General features: G+C 31.3%; 1 long non-coding RNA gene across 1 annotated transcript; it reads right to left on the bottom strand.

The window, feature by feature from the left end:
* Nucleotides 1-367: 367 nt before the first annotated feature.
* Nucleotides 368-4817, bottom strand: LOC107061195 (uncharacterized). The gene is made up of 3 exons (XR_001473829.1): nt 3557-4817; nt 2278-2404; nt 368-686 (listed from the first exon to the last, which is right to left on the bottom strand). It is a non-coding gene; the product is annotated as an uncharacterized lncRNA (long non-coding RNA).
* Nucleotides 4818-12943: the final 8126 nt, after the last annotated feature.

Below are 12943 nucleotides of genomic sequence, written 5' to 3' on the forward strand. Positions count from 1 at the left end.
TATATGTGTCTTATAAATTATTTTGGTTTGTATCTCTAAGAACATGAGTGATGTTACAAGATATATTGTGTCTATGTTATAAATGTATTACAAGTTTGTTACTTAAATTATTTTCGTTGATATCACTAAAAAAGGAGTAAAGTTTGTAATATGTACTATGAATGTATTGTTCATGATTTTAATACAATTTTAATACAATTATGAAACATATCTAATACAACTTTAATACAATTGCGATTACTACAACAAATTCGATTGCCCTAGTATAATTTTTATTTACCAAAAGTACCAATAATGTGGTGACACATAACTTGCCATCAATCTTAATTCAATTCTCATCTTTTATACCTGTGAAAAAGAGAAAAAATAAAAATCTAATTTGAAGTTTTTCATACTAGATTCAAAAGTAAATTTTGTAACACATTGTCATTCATATGTTGTAATGCCTAGTCTTATAAGGCTCATATAAACAAGTTTACAAATCGTTCCATAACATCTTTTCACATACACAACCATATCCAGCCCTCCTCCCTTATTCCATTAGGATGTCAATCCTCTAATACACGGATGATAGTGACATATTATTTGTTATTTGATGATCAATTATTCTCTTTAGTTGCCTATCCTCTTATGTGAGAACACAATTTAGCAACTCCTCTTGCTACACCTAAAATAATTCAATGCACCTGTTAAAGAGAAACAAAATCATTTAGTTTGACAATGGAACTCCGTTATAAGAGTGGGCTACAATTCACAGCAACGTGTAAGTATTTGATCAAATTAATTAGCCAAAATCTTCAATGTTGATTGATACAAAAATTCAAACCCTTCGATTACACTATCAAACTATCAACCCCTTTGAAAATTCAAATATGCACACTATCATTATAAGGGTTGGTGGGTGTTTGAGCCAGTGATGAACTATGTTGATGGACAGATCACTTATTACTATTATTGTAAGGGAGATGAAAATTCCATCATTCAGATGAGACGGTGTATGAAAAAGTTGAAAGTTAATGATAGAAAAGTGAAATTTTGGTTCAAGTTTGGGCCTTATTTTGAGACAAATACAAGGCAGTTATCGACTGGTTTACATATAACTTTGTCAATGAAATACCTTACAGTAGAGAGATGGAAATATTTTTCAAGCACACAGATAAAGACCAATGAAACTATGATGTGGTTGATTCTGAGGGCCACCCACTACATAATAAGGGTTGATGGATGTCATTTGAAAGGGCACCAAAAAGGGAGTCAGTTATTAACAACAGTAGGCGTTGATGCAAACAACATGTATCTTATTACATGTATCTTATTGCATTCGCAGTAGTGGAAGGTGAATTGAAGGAAACATGGAGATGATTTCTTACACTTCTTGATGAGGACTTATGAATCTCACAAAACCATGTTGCATGGGCTTTCATTTCTGACAAGTAAAAGGGTTTAATATCTGCATTTGATGAAATAATGACAGATATTGCGCACAGATTTTGTATGAGGCATCTAAACAGCTATTTCAAAACTGAAGGTCTTGGAGGACAAACAATGAAAGATATCCTATAAAAAGCTACCAGGCAAAACATGAATTCTATAAAAGGGATGGAAAAATTAGAATCAAAAGCCCCTGAATGATTTAGTAATAAACCTCACATCCACTATTCAAGGGCTTTTTTTCCTTCTTTCCAAAATGTGATGTATTATTAAACAATTTGTGTGAGTCATTCAACAGTGTAGTAACATGCAAAAGATAAGTATATTTGGATAGTGCTTGAATTAATTAGGATCTATATGATGTCCAGACTTCAAAAGAACAGGGATAGTATGATGAAGTATTGCTAGTGAATCTGTGCGGAAATCGTGTTAAAGCTAGAGGAAAATAAGGCTAAAGCTGCTAAATGTATTGCCACTAAATCTGACCACTTCTACTATCAAATTGATGACATCTATCTTAGACTATTCTCCGTCGATCTTATGGAGAAGACCTTTTTTTGTAAGAGATGGGATTTAATAGGAATACCTTGTATTCATGCTATTGCAGCTATATGGGTTTAAGAGGATGAACCCAAAATATATGCTCATGAATGCTACACAGTTGAGCAGACATGAAAAGTTATAGTCCATCTATCTTGCCAATTGCCAGCATTGAGCAATGGCCTAAGACAAGGATTGAACCACCTCTGCCACCCATATACAAAGCACAACCAGCCAGACCAAGAAACTAAGGAAGAGAGAAATTGATGAGACAATTAAAAAAAAATCAGATTCTAGAAAGCGTACCTTGTTATAAACATCCAGAAAGGGCAGAAAAAGAAGCGTGAATCATGTGGAAAAATTAGAGCACAACAGTAAAGAGTGCCCTATTCATATGGGAAGTAACCACTCTGAAGTTCAACAAATACCAGTCCTTCAACAAGTCAAAATAGAAGGCCCTTTTACACTTAGATGCAATACCAATACCAGAAGTAAGTAATCAAATAAAATGATTTTCTTCACAAGGATAATGATAATAAAAATAAATGTTTTCTTATTGTATGTTTCAAACACCATTATTGAGAGTGTGATATCAATGCAGATCAGCTTCTCATTTGTAACTGAACAAATTGTAATTACCTTTTCTTATTATCTACTTATGTTGTTTGTATCAAACCTAACGAGCTGACTTATTTTCTTTTGTATATTGTAGGACAATCAACTTAACAAACTACCAAGTATATCACAAGACCACTTGAGGAGTTCTGCATTCATTTTAGAAGATATTAGTGACCATTTCAGAGAAGGTACAAGGCCACTCTTCATCGAGAGAATGGGAAAACAATATGTTCCACCATCAAGATTACAAGAAGCACTTTCTCAAAGTAGCAAAGAGAGTGGGAAGTAACTAACGAGCAAGAAGAAAAATGTTCCTTGAATAAAGAAGTCAAGTTAACCACACTCATGGATGATTGAGTTTTCCTTTTTAAACTGTATGCAACTTAGATATTTATCTTTACATTGTCAGTCTTCATAATAGTTCTTAAATATATCGCAAGTAAGGAAAAAATTTGGATTCCACGAGAATAAAATCTCCAAAAGACAACAGAATCAATTCATTTAATTCTCATGAGAATTTGAAGTTACTGGTTTAGAAAATTTGCATTCAAAAATAATTAGTTTACTGAGTTGCTTTACTCTATCAATTTAAACATGTATATATTCAAAGTGCGGTAAAATTGTATAATTTTATGTCTAATTAGAACTTTATTTCCTTAATATAAATCTCAATTAACCATCCAAAAAACTAAGTACATTTCATGGGTTATCTCCTTATCGATTTAGTTATGCCATCCAAAAAACTAAGTGCATTTCACGGGTTATCTCCTTATCGATTCAGTTGCATAAACATAAACCATGAAAGGGCTTCCACGGTTCATATTTGTTTCTAATAGAACACAAATTTATATCCAACATTCTAGGAATTAAGAATTAATTTTCAATGTATACCTAAATTGAATACTCACATTGGATTAGTATAGTATCTGAGATGCTGAAAAAAATTAAGAGAAGAGAGGATTAATACCACTAATACAAAGCATCACTCAATTACGAGAGCAGGCTTGTGGAGATCTGTATAAAATGTTGACGTAGAGAGATGTAATCACTTGATCTGTGTTGCAATTCTTTCTAAAAGTTGTATCAAACACTCACCAAACCTGAAAACAACAATGTAATTAGCTTGAAATGATGATCGACTAATCCAGGATATGATCAGAGGAAAAAAGCAAGAGAAAATGTGTAATAAAAAAGTACACATTTATTGTGTGCATTGATAATAAACCCACAAACTTGTCGCTAAACATTTGTTGTGTCACATCTTTATTATAATTTACTTGATCTTATGTATTGAAATACATAGGCGTGAAAATGGGGGGAAAACAAATGGCTGGTCTATCAGCGATAACAGATATAAAGTGCACCAAATACTTAATAAAATTCCATGAAACATTACTTACTCTAAAACTGTGGACACCAATATTGCCATCAAAATTAAGCACAACATGATTAGATACTTGAATATAATGTTAAGAAGAAGCAACCAAAAATGTTATGTCAAACAAGAATAATAACCAAAATTGTACTTCATGTGACATTGATACAGAGAGGATGCAATCCATAACAAGAAACCCAACAATTGATTAAGTTGACATTTACCTTCATCACATCATTTGGACATATATACTAAAATTACAAGTGTGTGTTAACTGAATTAACTCTATTTCAACTAAGCTTTTGGCAAAGATGAAGCCTTCCTTGATGAAGTACATTCATGCCTCACTAATATGGAGGGAAGGGGGGCATGATCTCTTTCAAGACCTATTCTCCAAAAGAAGGCTAAGTACGTGATGACACATTCCTTTTGAGATATTTGGACTCACAAATACTGAACATTTCACAGAAAAGAGATTTATGACCTTAAGGGGGCCTAGATATAATGACATAAATTTAATCCTATAACCATGGATATGCCAGATACTAAAAGACAAACATTTCACATACACAAACCAAATATAAATTTAAGAGTTATCCTAAAGGAAACATACAATCAGGAGAAAAGTAAACTCAAAACATATTTTAAGTATCGGGACATTTATTTTCAGTTAAAAGATTAACATAAATTCAAACAACTAAGATTGGGGAAAGAAACTTTAAAAGTATTAACATATATGAATATAGGATAACATATCTGGACATTTTCCATAGAATACTTAGCGCATTCGAACCATTCACAATTACAGATATACAAAACTACTACATTAAATATTGAATGCATCATTAAGAAAACCAACCAGTGATGAGACCAAGATGATAATAAGGAAGCACACTTTGATGTTCCAGTAACTCAGTCAACCGTGTCCGTAATTCGTATCCGATCCTCAACAGATCAAGATCACAAGAATCTCAAGAATTCTGAGCAGTGCTTATGTCGAGGAGGATATAAGTATAAAGCAATCAAGGTTATCTAATGCTTAGCAACCAGCAGGAAACAGAAAATAATAGAGAAAGAATGATGTTTTCTATCAATATCCAAAGGAAAGATAGGTCCTTTGGAAATATCGAGGCCTTCTAGTTATATTGTAAAAGAGGAAGAGAGCCTTTTGGGATCTTTCATCAGTGATCCGTGATTAGTTATTCTATGGAGAGAAAGAGAACTCAAGGGCTATTTTCCCAGTGATCTTTGTATCAGTTACTCTTTTTGAGGGAAAGAAAGCTCGAGGGCTGCTGTTCATGATCCCATAGAAAGAGAAGAATGCTCCTTATATAGTAAAATAGAGACTTAACAGTAAAATGCAAGGAATCAATTAGAGCTAAATCAGGGAAATATCTTTCCTTTTTTAACAAAATTGAATCAAGATAAATACAAGAAATCAAACTGAATTTAACAAATGTCAAGACTATCACACGATTTCATATCAGATCACTAAAATCGCTCCTTGTAGTACAACAATTCAATCAATTAGGACAACTTACCATAATTAACAAATAGTAACATTGTTTCAGCGAGCAATCAAAGGAAACAAACGAGAAGTCATGAATCATGGAAGGTAATAAATTCAGCCACAAAGAGTAGGCTGTCATAATTTGAATTGATATGAAAAGAAGCAAGTAAAAATGGAAGTGATCATAGGTTACTAAGAATTAAGAATGTTCACACGCTCACCAAAATTAAGTACTGAATTTGCCACAAATTCAAATTTAAGCAAATAACTTTAAAACACGGTTCAGAAATAATTAAAGGTTATCGTTTAAAGGAAAGGAAATAGACATGTAATTGAATAATCAAATCTCACAGTGGCAATGTATAATCAATGAGCAAAAATCATAGAAAAGTTCAAGGTTGAACCAGAATTCACAACATTTGTGGACAACTATCAGACGAACTTAAACCCAAACCTGACCTAATTTCAAATCTCAGGACCATTCATGAATCTAAATTAATCGAGCACACAATGAATAGCTAAATGATTATACCATGGACAGATTCTTACAGTCATAAAATGATCCTTCGATAAGGAGCCTCTGGTGCTTAGGTACAGAACTTTCTCTGTAGTAGGTTGTGATGCGGTTATGCTCGCTTCGCTGGTGTCAGGCGGAGATGAGAGGACAAGGGACATCTGAAGCTGGCGATACTCGCCAGTCTTTTGGTGGAGAAGTTACTGGAAGGAGAAGAAGGGAGGGGAGAGGCGATTTGGTGGCTGTCTGGTTGAGAGGGAACGAAGAGCAGGAGAGGGTAGAGCAGCGAAGTGGTCCACCGGCGACACTTCGCCGACGAAGAGACAGGGACGCCGGTGAGGGTGTGGGTGGTGCTGGCGACTGGAAAAAGGAAAGAGGGGCGGTGTTTGTTCTCAAGGAGAGTGGAGAATGAAAAGTAGGGTTGTTGGGTGAATGTCATTGAAATAGGAATAGGAATAAAATAGAAATCAAATTGTGGTCGTTGATCGATACTAATGAATGGATGAGATTAAAGTTGAATTTATGAATTGGCTGAAAATTAATAGGCTAGAATTGACATAAAATTGGAGAAAAGGCTAGAATTGACATAGAAATTGAATAGAATAAGCTATGATTTAAATAATTTGGTAGAAGAGGAAATGAATTGCTACTTGATTAATAACATTTCACACATATTAAATAAAATTTATATAAAATAAACACAATTAAATATCATATACGTTTAAATAAATAAATAAAGTAATTATTTCAAATTTAGCAATCGATAAGAAATAATAGAGTAAAATAATAGTTTTTTAAATTATGAACGTTAAAGTATATAATTATTCAGATAAAATTATGTATAAATTTAAACATGTCATAAAAGAAAAGATTTTTTTAACAAAATACATATTTAATCAAATAGCAATATGAAAATGGTTGTAGGTCGCTCAAAATTGAGTGTCAACACGTGTGGTGTACGGTTTTGTGTGTGTGTGTGGAGAATATAGACGTATGTATATTCTCGCTAATAGGATAAGGGGTTTCAGAATAGTGGATTTAAATATGGCAAAGGTATTGCAAATTTAGCCTATTTGAGTGACCTAATATATTAGAATTTAGCTAATTGAATTTCGAATATAGTCAAATCAAATCAATTAGCTAAATTCAATCGAAATTGAAATAAGACGAATAATTATCGATTAATTATTTGAGCTTCTTAATTTAAACAAGACAAAATAATTATCAAAACATAAGATAATTAATAAGTATACATAATTATAAAGCTAACTAGTTTAAAGGAAGTAAATACATATTTGTACTATACACAAATATATATATATATATATCAACTACTAATATATTAAGTGTGGATAAATATATCGACTACTAATATATAAGTGTGGACAATCACCTCAACATGTATGCATCACATGTGTGCTTCCACACTTACATATATATATCTGCCAGAGCTGTCAATATGGGTTAGGCCTGTTGGGCCGGCCTGGCCTAACCCGGGATTTAATAGGGCTGGGATAAAAAATTTGGAGCCCATTTAAAAAAAAAGGCTTTTCAGCCCGGCCTGAATAAGCCTGTTGATTTGTAGGGCTTGAGAAATATAGATAGAGCCGGCCCGTGGGCCAGTAAAAATTAATTAAAAAATATAATAATATTAAATTTTAAAATTAAAGAGATCCAAACTCAAAATCTATTTAAAGTGTTTTAGGAAATCACTAAGTATAGAAGTTGTATCCACCATGAAAATGTCCAAACACTTGTTGCTACTCGAAACTGGTTACATGATTTTTCTCAAACTGGTAATATATTTTTGTGTACATTTAAATATTATAATTCTCAATTTAGTTATTTTTTAGATATTTATACTTATACTTAAAAAAAAACTTAATAAATATTATAAAGATAATTTTATTTGTGGATTTGATTAACAAGTAGTAACATTAACACCATGTAATATTGTTTTGTCGATATTTATGATAATATTTTAAAATTACAATTTAATAATTATAAAAAAATATATAACTTTTAAAAAAGTGGGCTGGCCCGGCAAGCCTGTAGCCACGTACTTGTGGGTTGGGCCGACCGTTTTCTGGCCCACACAAAAAATGGGCTAGCCTGGCCTGGCCCGTAAAATGTCAAAGTCTGTATGGGTTAGCCCGGATGGGGTGGGCTAGCCCATATTGACAGCTCTAAATTAACTGCAAAATTTTTTGCGGTTCTTCCATTTTAATTTGTTTGTCTTGTTTTTTCAGTTTTTTATATATTTAAAAATTGAGAAAAAATATTATAAATCGTGATATTTGACAACTTGAAATATTTTAAAAAAAACATATAAAAAATTTGATTACTTATACAAAAAAAAACGATTGATTCATAAAATTAATCTATTTGTGTCACATAAAATGGGACAAAAGAAGTAACATGTATTATTTAATTTGAAAATTACGTAAAAAATATTGTAAATCTCAATAATTTACAATATTTGATCGACTCTTGAAATTCTATCTGTGCTACATACATTGGAACAAGGGAAGTAACATATAGTATTTAAAAATTACATACACGGTACTGTAAATTATAATAATTAACAATTTATTCTATATATATCATATAAAGTGAGACAAAATATAACAAATATTGAGCTCGTGCTAGCACGGACACTTGTGTCTAGTATATGTGTGTGTGTGTATATATATTTGTGGTATCATTAAGGTGTTTCTTGTTAAGAAATTACCCATTAGTCAATGATACTATAAGGGTATAAATATATTTTTGTGGTATCATTAATGTTTCTTGTTCACACATTATTTATTAGTCAATGATACTATAAGAGTGTGTGTGTATATATATATATATATATATATATTGTTGTTGATATCATTAAGGTTTTTTGTTCACACCCTATACTCAATGGTAAATGATACTGTAAGAGTATATATTACCAAATAGTATCTCTAATAAAGAAAATAAAATAAAAGGAAGAACGAAGAAATAAATAATAAAAGTATTACCAAATTGTATCTCTAATAAAGAATAAAATGAAAAGGGATAAAGAAAGAAATAGAAAAATTGTTATCAAATGGTATGTCTATTAAAGGATAATATGAAAAAAAAATGAGAAAAGAATAAAAAATAAAATAAAAATAAAGAATAAGAAAAGAACAAAAGTCTGCACAATTTACCAACCGCAAAATCGATTGACACACACAAAAATTAGCACTAAGACTTGAGAAATTATTTTTTTCTATCGTCTTTATCAATGAAAGTGTATCAAATAACAAATAAAAAGTTTTAAACCAATAAATTTTAGAGATCTAGTGTTAGAATATTACCCACTCACGATACTTATAGCTAGAGGCGAACCTAAGAATTGAAAATAGAGGGGGCACCACTGCTTTAAAGGAAAACAAAAAGAAAAAATCAGCCCCTTAGCTGGGCTCGAACTCGCAATGACCGGAATTGAAAATACAGGAAGCACCAATGCTTAAAAAGGAAAAAATAATAATAAAAAATCAGCCTCTTAGGTGGGTTCAAACTCGCAGTGACACAATAAAACGCCATAGCTTTAACCGGTTCACCCAAATGAGTTATGATGTATAAAGTGCATAGTAAAATTAAAAGTTATGGGGCGCACGTGCTCCCTCACGCAACCGGTTGGGTCCGCTTCTGTTTATAACCTGGATTGTATTTTTCAAATGATTCATTTTATAATTATGTAATTTAGGAAATTTGATGAATTATTTTTTTTATTTTTTACAAAATCGACTAAATTCATTGGTTTTAATTTTTTCCTCGCTAATTAACAAATGAACTTTGTCTTTTTCTTATGAAACACCTGTATTATTCTTTTTGTCAGTTGCCACTTGTAATTATATATGAAGAGGAAATGGCATAAATGACCCATGAACTATTGTAGTAGGTCTAAAATAATCTCTTAGCTATACATTTATCAGATTTAGTCATTTAACTATCCCAAATGTTATAAGTTTGGTCCCTTAACTATATACTTATCATTTTTAGTCTTTTTTTAAGTATTCAAAATTTTGTCAGGTTTGGTCTCTATCTATTATTTTTTATACATATAACTTAGGTTTATATTAACGAAACTCATGCCTTTAGGAAATTAAATGTTTTAAACCATTTTCAATTGTTTCTCTCTCCCTGATATTTTTTCTTTAAATTACTCTTATAAAAAGAAGTTAAATTCAACAATTCAACCTAAAATTTTCCTTCTTTAGCAGTTAACGATTCATAATCAACGTGATTTTTTTTAAATTCTTTTCAGATAAAATAAATAAAAGATTTGATCTTATTACTCAAATTTCTCTACATAAAATAAAATAAATAGAGTAATAAAATCGATCTATTACAAAAAAATAATAATTGAAAAAATGGTTATAAATTAACCATTTTATAAATTTAAACTTCTAAAATATTAAACAAGTTCCCTTCAATAAAGTCCCTGGAGTACAAAATTTAGAATTAAAATATGTGAGTAAGTAACTTTTAATTTTATTCTGATTACAAAAAAATCATTTCTATTAAATATAAATAAATCTTTCTCTATACTTAACGGGTAATAACATTTTTATTTTTATAATGAATTTTGATATTTGTAAGTCATTAGCAGCAATAGTATATTTTATTTCATCCTCCATTGAATAAAATCAGGATTTCTATCTTCTTTTCTCGTGAATTTTATTTTGAATCCTTGAGGTTGAGGTTATTTTCTTAAGAATAATTTGAGGAAAAAATAGTGGAAAAAGAGAAACAACTGGAAAAATGGGTTAAACATTTAATTTTTATAAAGACATGAGTTCTGTTAATATAAACCTAAACTATTTGTACAAAAAATAGTCAGAGACCAAACCTGATAAATTTTTGATTACTTAAAGGACTAAAACTAGTAAGTATATAGATAAGGGACTACACATGATAAGTATATAGTTAAGTGACCAAACTTGATTTTAAATAGTTAAAAGACTAAATCAGATTAATGTATAGTTAAGTGGACAAAACTTTGCTACGAATTTTTATGTTTCGTCACTAAAAGTATGTATCTCATATATTTAAGCACAAAAAGTAATTCTTGTCACTAACAGCGAACAATTAGTGACGATTTCCATATCGTAGCTAATAATTTCGTAGCTATATACCATATTTATTGTAGTGACCATGCATCTAGATGTAGCAGATTTCTTTGAGAATCTCGAAGGAAAAATAGATCACCTGATAGGTGATGGGTCTGTAATAATGTGAATATATTTCATTTCCATCCTTTGTATGAACTAGTATAAATATGTTTTTCTAGTCTTGTAAATAAATAAAAGGTTGTGTAATGCTTTTTTAGTTATAATATTATAATGTTTACTTCATTTATATCTTGAAGAGTATATGGATACCTCTCAAATTTTGTTTGGATCAATGATCAATCATGAAGATATTTGTGTAATTGATAGTGGAACAACGCATGCCATATTCAAAGATGAGAAATACTTTTCTTACTTGCTTAGAAGGAAAGAAAATGTTACTACAATTGCTGGTAATTCAAACTTAATAGAAGGCTCCGGAAGAGCTACTATATTCTGCCGAAGGGGACAAAACTTGTTATAGAAGATGCATTGTTCTCTTCTAAATCCGCAAGAAACCTGTTAAGGTTTAAAGATATTCGCCGAAATGGATATCATGTTGAGACAATAAATGAAATGAATGTTAAATATCTTGGTGAAACGACCCCAAAATGCCCGAAAATGTGCTTCGTAAAACACCTATAATTGTAATTTCCATATATCTCAAAATCCATGCATGATTTCGGAAATGCGACTTCATATTCATATTCGTGGGGTCAAATTGAGTAGGAAATGGGTCTAACCCGAATTTTAGAACAATCGTATCAAAATTCGAAAATCGCAAAAAATGCGATTTTCAGGGTCAACTTTAAAGGGGCATATCTCTTAGCACACAAGGAAATGGAAGGGCCGCAACCTATTAAATTAAACCTCTATGAGTTAGCTTTCCAATGCACTTGGTTTCACCTCATTCCGAGTTATGATGAGGGAGTTATGACCCATTTTCGTAAAACCTGTCGGAGCAGATTTGCAAATTCCAGTGAGCAAAGTTACTGTAGCGGCTGGAGACGTTTTTTCTTTTATAAAAGAGGATATGTCCCATACTTAGTTATAAATTTTCTAGCTCCAAAACACTCAAAAACATTCTCTAAGCCCTCTTCAAAATTTCACCAAGATCTTCAACCAAATTCAAACATCTCAAGCTCTAATTCCGGATTCAAGACTCAATCAGAAGCTTCAATTCTCCATTCCAATCTTCATCAAGGATTCTCCAAAGTTGAGGTATGTGGGTTGATTGTGGAAACCTTCCTTTCCACAAGTCCAACCATTTATCCTCTATTTTACTTCAAGTTTATGGGTCCTTATGATCATTTATGAACTCTTGAATTATGGAATTACTACTACACATCCTATTATGGTCTATTTTTGCATATTATCATGAAATGGAATTATTATGTGATGTTTATGGTTTTCATGCTTCCATGATCAAATTATGAAGGTTGATATATATATACGTATGTTGTTGGTGGGCTGATTTATATGTATTTCGGAATTGGTTGGACTTAGTACTCTTGAAACACATGATTTTATTTACATGAACAAGTAGCCCACCATATGTTTGATAAAATGCCATTTATAGAATCCTTAGGAAATGGAAGGTCCAATGTACATCCTATGAGTCGGATGATTATATAAGTATTGAAATAATGATGAAATGGATACATGTATATGATTTTCTCTATATAAGTGTTGTCATTCGAGGACGAATGTTCCTAAGTGGGAGATAATCTAACGACCTGCAAAATGATAGGTTGAACTAGAGCCTTGACGTTTGGATTAGTGTGACTTTACGAGGATGTGTAGACTATTTTAGAACATATTTGAGAAAG

This window comes from Solanum tuberosum, unplaced genomic scaffold, assembly GCF_000226075.1.
Source record: "Solanum tuberosum cultivar DM 1-3 516 R44 unplaced genomic scaffold, SolTub_3.0 scf00120, whole genome shotgun sequence".
Taxonomy (NCBI): domain Eukaryota; kingdom Viridiplantae; phylum Streptophyta; class Magnoliopsida; order Solanales; family Solanaceae; genus Solanum; species Solanum tuberosum.